Source organism: Liolophura sinensis, chromosome 1 (assembly GCF_032854445.1).
Source record: "Liolophura sinensis isolate JHLJ2023 chromosome 1, CUHK_Ljap_v2, whole genome shotgun sequence".
NCBI classification, from domain to species: domain Eukaryota; kingdom Metazoa; phylum Mollusca; class Polyplacophora; order Chitonida; family Chitonidae; genus Liolophura; species Liolophura sinensis.
This window is the reverse complement of record NC_088295.1, coordinates 74,437,678-74,443,957: the sequence shown is the minus strand read 5'-3', so window position 1 is coordinate 74,443,957 and position 6,280 is coordinate 74,437,678. Positions and strand designations below refer to the sequence as shown.

The 6,280-nt window shown below is 41.9% G+C and overlaps 1 long non-coding RNA gene across 1 annotated transcript; it reads left to right on the top strand.

Moving 5' to 3' along the window:
• Window positions 1-4,268: 4,268 nt before the first annotated feature.
• On the top strand, window positions 4,269-5,264 carry LOC135462169 (uncharacterized). Its single transcript, XR_010443441.1, has 2 exons — window positions 4,269-4,778; window positions 5,088-5,264. It is a non-coding gene; the product is annotated as an uncharacterized LOC135462169 (long non-coding RNA).
• The last annotated feature ends 1,016 nt before the right edge of the window (window positions 5,265-6,280 follow it).

The window sequence follows — 6,280 nt, the reverse complement described above, 5'->3', positions numbered from 1 at the left end:
AGTACGGCTGGAGAACACGATGTTTGATTCATCTCCCAAAATGCGGCTGAGAACACGAGGTTTGATTCATCTCCCAAAGTGCGGCTGAGAACACGAGGTTTGATTCATCTCCCTAAGTACGACCGGAGAACACGAGGTTTGATTCATCTCCCTATGTACGGCTGGAGATCACGAGATTTGATTCATCGCCCAAAGTACGGCTGGAGAACACGAGGTTTGATTAATCTCCCTAAGTACTTCTGAAAACACGAGGTTTGATTCATCTCCCTAAGTACGGCTGGAGAACACGATGTTTGATTCATCTCCCAAAGTACGGCTGAGAACACGAGGTTTGATTCATCTCCCTATGTACGGCAGGAGAAAACGAGGTTTGATTCATCTCCCAAAGTGCGGCTGAGAACACGAGGTTTGATTAATCTCCCAAAGTACGGCTGGAGAACACGAGGTTTGATTCATCGCCCAAAGTACGGCTGGAGAACACGAGGTTTGATTATTTTCCCAAAGTGCGGCTGAGAACACGAGGTTTGATTAATCTCCCAAAGTACGGCTGGAGAACACGAGGTTTGATTCATCTCCCAAAGTACGGCTGGAGAACACCAGGTTTGATTAATGTCCCAAAGTACGGCTGGACAAGACGAGGTTTGATTCATCTCCCTATGTACGGCTGGAGATCACGAGGTTTGATTCATCTCCCAAAGTACGGCTGGACAACACGAGGTTTGATTAATCTCCCTAAGTACGGCTGGAGATCAAGAGGTTTGATTCATCTCCCAAAGTACGGCTGAGAACACGAGGTTTGATTCATCTCCCAAAGCGCGGCTGAGAACACGAGGTTTGATTAATGTCCCAAAGTACGGCTGGAGAACACGAGGTTTGATTTATCTCCCTATGTACGGCTGGAGATCAAGAGGTTTGATTCATCTCCCTAAGTACGGCTGGAGAACACGATGTTTGATTCATCTCCCAAAATGCGGCTGAGAACACGAGGTTTGATTCATCTCCCTAAGTACGACCGGAGAACACGAGGTTTGATTCATCTCCCTATGTACGGCTGGAGATCACGAGGTTTGATTCATCTCCCAACGTATGGCTTGAGAACACGAGGTTTGATTAATGTCCCATAGTACGGCTGGAGAACACGAGGTTTGATTAATCTCCCTAAGTACTTCTGAAAACACGAGGTTTGATTCATCTCCCTAAGTACGGCTGGAGAACACGATGTTTGATTCATCTCCCAAAATGCGGCTGAGAACACGAGGTTTGATTCATCTCCCAAAGTGCGGCTGAGAACACGAGGTTTGATTCATCTCCCTAAGTACGACCGGAGAACACGAGGTTTGATTCATCTCCCTATGTACGGCTGGAGATCACGAGATTTGATTCATCGCCCAAAGTACGGCTGGAGAACACGAGGTTTGATTAATCTCCCTAAGTACTTCTGAAAACACGAGGTTTGATTCATCTCCCTAAGTACGGCTGGAGAACACGATGTTTGATTCATCTCCCAAAGTACGGCTGAGAACACGAGGTTTGATTCATCTCCCTATGTACAGCAGGAGAAAACGAGGTTTGATTCATCTCCCAAAGTACGGCTGAGAACACGAAGTTTGATTCATCTCCCAAAGTACGGCTGAGAACACGAGGTTTGATTAATGTCCCAAAGTACGGCTGGAGAACACGAGGTTTGATTCATCTCCCAAAGTGCGGCTGAGAACACGAGGTTTGATTAATCTCCTGTTTTAAAGCTGTGCCTTAAGTTATAGAAACCAAACTGAGTAGAGATTACTACTCAGTGAAAGAAAAACGAGCCAGAATAACTCAAATCTCGCGCGTTTTTCGACTTTCGCGTTGCCGTGCCGAGAATTTTATCAAACTACATATTCTTGTGTTCTTGAGCCGAATTTTGCCTCACACCAGCTGACAACAGCAATAAAACCTGATTACTTCATAAATTGTGTATCACAAGAGATTGTTGGTAAAAACCGAGTTCACGCCTCGTTGGTATGGTGTCCGGTATCTGCTCTACATACATTGTACGTCGGGGCCTCCGTGGCTCAGTCGGTTAGCGCGCTAGTGCAGCGTAATGACCCATGAGTCTCTCACCAATGCGGTTGCTGTGAGTTCAAGTCCAGCTCATGCTGGCCTTCCTCTCCGGCCGTACGTGGGAAGGTCTTCCAGCAACCTGCGGATGGTCGTGGCTTTCCCCTGGGCTGTGCCCGGTTTCCACCCACCATAATGCTGGCCGCCGTCATATCAGTGAAATATTCTTGAGTACGGCGTAAAACACCAATCAAATAAAATGAATAAATAAATGCATTGTACGTCTGATGGATAAAGGTTTTACAGTTAAACCTTCCTGACCTTTGCAGAGAACTTATACAATAAAGTTAAAAATGTATTTTAAATATCTATCCACAACATCGCCAGCAACACGGATTGTAACCATGGCACACAATACATGTTAAGAGCAAAGGACCTGGTACGGTAAGGCGGAGAATTGACCCCAGAGAGGCACGATAAGAAAGGGCAAATTTAAAAATCCCAGTACAATTCTGTAAATTCCAAATCAGAAGTATGAAACTTGGTCGAGCCACCCAGAAAAGCTATATGGCTATACAAGAGGTGGTTGCATAGTAATAACCCGTAAGCGTAAAATGCACTCTCAATCAAAATTGTCAATTTTTTTGTTCAGACAAGGCATTGTGTCTTAAATTTACAACATGAAGATCAAAGTTGACCGGAAAAATTTCGTTACTGAAACTTTCATGATTGTAATTCTACGTGCTGTCAAAGTTTCGTGTTGGCTAACGTTTGTTTTCATAAACAAAAAATAAAATTAATTGCACCTCGAGGAAGAATTCGAATCTTGGTGGTTTTGTTCAAAATACATTTTGTGTGAGTAAAGATATAGGCTGTCTTTCATTAAATAAGTGTATGATAGTATAATGAAACAGAATGGACAATTGTTTACCTATGGTATTACGTAACGTATGGCAACTATACCGAGGTTATACGTGAATCCTGGTTGAGAGTACATGAGGTTCTCTAGCTGTCATTAACACTAACATGTTATGTGTAGCGGAGGTATAGGGCTTAAAACATGTTATATATGTATTTAACTGACTGACGTATAACTGCGTGCTCAAGAATTTTTCAGAACAGTTACATTTGTGGTCCAGTAATATTCCCTGCTGTACAGTGTCTAATGTCAGAAAAAAAATATTCCAATGTGACTGGTACAGGCTACCATTTTTCGATTGTATGACCTATGCATTGCTTAAGTGTATGTGCATGCTTGCCATGTAATAGGAAAAGAAGAGTAAAACAGAACTGAAAAACCTAATAACCTTACAGCTGTGTCACTCACAGTTTCCCTTCTTAAGGGGAACAGCCGATTGCCCGCCTTATCATACGCCTTATCATACCAAGCCCTTTAAGTAGTGTTCTTCGATCTATGAGAATGTCACCAATGCGGTCGCTGTGAGTTCAAGTTCAGCTCATGCTGGCTTTCTCTCCGGCCGTAAGTGGGAAGGTCTGCAGCAACCTGCGGATGGTCGTGGCTTTCCCCTGGGCTGTGCCCGGTTTCCACCCACCATAATGCTGGCCGCCGTGGTATAAGTGAAATATTCTTTGAGTACGGCGTAAAACACCAATCAAAAAAAATAAAAAGAAATAAAAAAGAAAAAAAGATCTATGAGAATGACCACCACTGTGAAGTGCAAAATAAGGACCTGTTCACGTAACTGTTATTCAGAAGGGCATATACGTGAGCTAGTGTTCAGTTATAGTGAAGATAATTACGAGGATGGAACAGAATCAGTCCATTTCGTACCACACATGGCTGACCCTATTTGTCACTTTATTATACTGTACCGTGATGTAACTTCTGCGTTACAAAAAAAGTCTGCTTGTCGATAGCACCTGTTTTACCAATTATTTTCCTCGACCTTTTGCCTGGTTGCATGGATTTATTATAGACGAATCATATAAATACCTGTACATACTAATGCCAGATGGGTGTTCAATCCAGAGGAACCAAGATTCTGAAAATGTCTTTCATTCTCCTGATCTGCGCAGTGTTGGCGCTTTCCACGCCAGGTAACTTTTTCGTGAAAGTCTGTGTGTTTTTGTAAATAGTATAGCGAAGCATATATTGTCTCATCACAATTTGCATTTCTTGTTAATTTGATTTCCTCAGTTAAGGACTTCCATCCTTGTAAGATAATAATTTTTTAACTACCAAACTCAAAACTTTTATTTTAATGCTCTGGGCTTAACAGAGGATAGACGTTCCAGTGGGTCCTCAGAAAGTTTTGATCTCGGCGGACTTGACGGATTGAAAGCTCTTTTCTCACAGATGTTCCCAGGTGTGCCTACTACCATGTTAGATAGCTTACTCAGTAAAGCAGGGGACATGGGAGGATCAGGGTCTGGCAGTAATAGTAAAAGATCCAGTGGTTCCGGAGAAGGTTTTGATCTTGGCGAACTTGACGATTGAAAGCTCTTTCTCACAGATGTTCCCAGGTGTGCCTACTACCATGTTAGATAGCTTACTCAGTAAAGTAGGGGACATGGGAGGATCAGGGTCTGGCAGTAGTAGGAAAAGATCCAGTGGTTCCGGAGAAAGTTTTTTGAAAGGACTCCTGGCAAAATTCTTTGGATCTGGCAGTTTCAGCAAACGATCCAGTAGTTCCGAAGAGGATTTCGACGCATGAAAGCTCTGTTGTCACAGATGGATCCAGACGTGCTCTCTTTACTGTTGGCGGCAGCAGGCCAGAGTAAGTGAATCTATCATTTGAACGGCTGCAATGAACACTCAAATTTAGACTAAGTTGCATGTCCTACACTTATTGTGTAACTCCCATTAAATCCTCCCATTTAAATTGAAATCATGGGCCTGTAACAAAGAAGCTGCAAAGAAGCCACAATTAATTGCTGATTCCGGACAATTGTTATTCTATAGCCTAATGTTCAAAGATTAAATATTATATGTTTATTTCAAGTCGTTGGTATATTATTGTTGGTATGGTTACATGAAAAGCGCAGATGACAGAATCATACGTATATAACCTTTATTTCTTTTACAGAGAAGTAATTAACATTGCCACAGATGACCAGAGCTTGATTAAACGTGAAGCGTTCATATGAGCAAACTGTTAACGAGTGTCCTCAAATCAGGACAGAAGAAAGCTTCGTTGCAACACGATTTAACGGCTTATGTTGTATTTCTTTGAACTGTTAATAAAATCGTTGTATAAAATCAATGATGGTGTTGTCGATGTTTATGATTCTACTATTTAGACTACAGTAAGCTAAATGTATCTAACATAGCTCAGTGTTTATTATGATATATGGTAATTTGGGCCCGTTATTTATCATACGTCCAGACTCTGGTCAAAAATTCAAATACGGCTACAATTAAAATACTTCAGTATATTCCAAATTTGTACACTGATTCTTTACTTCTGTAAGAGTCACAATTTGAGTTTTTCCTGTTCTGAGTTTAGTTTTTATTAAGGGCACATTTTATGTTTTCAGTCTTAAGTTGCTTGATAAGTGTACACCCAGAATACGAAAGCGATTCGCTTGGGAACCATACAACATACCCGAGATGTATGTTTATTTACTTATTTGATTTGATTGGTGTTTTACGACGTATTCAAGAATATTTCACTGATACAACAGTAGGGGGATACCGGCCAGGGCCCCGGGGAAAAACTGTTACAAACCGCGTCTTTGTATTATATTTTGTCCTTTTTTTTTTTTTTTACAAACCCACGACTATCCGCTAGTTTCTGCAGCAGACCTTCCCACGACCGTTTAGTAAGCCAGTATGAGCTTTAACTCGCAGCGACCAGAGAATTGGCGAGAGGCCTTAGAGGTTTGTTATAGGTACCTTACAAAATACCGTGGCAGAGGGTGGTCGAGAGGGATTGTTTCTACAGGAAGAAGGTGACAATGAGATAGTGAGTTTAAATCTGGTCACTGCTGTGTCAGATGGGGTATTAAGTCACAAGCTTTTCCAGGGATCTATCGGTGTGCGGGTGGTTAGTCTTGGGCTCTGCTCAGTTTCATCCTCCTTCAAACCTCATAAACCTTCATTGGAGGCATTGGAAACGGCGTAATAGACTAATTAGAGAAAGCAATAAATATAAAATGAAATAATCTGATATAACTGACCCACACTACAAACGGACCACGTATACACAGGCCCTGGTATTGCCATACATGTACTCAGCACAATTATGCCGTATAACATAATAATATCAGACTGCTGTTA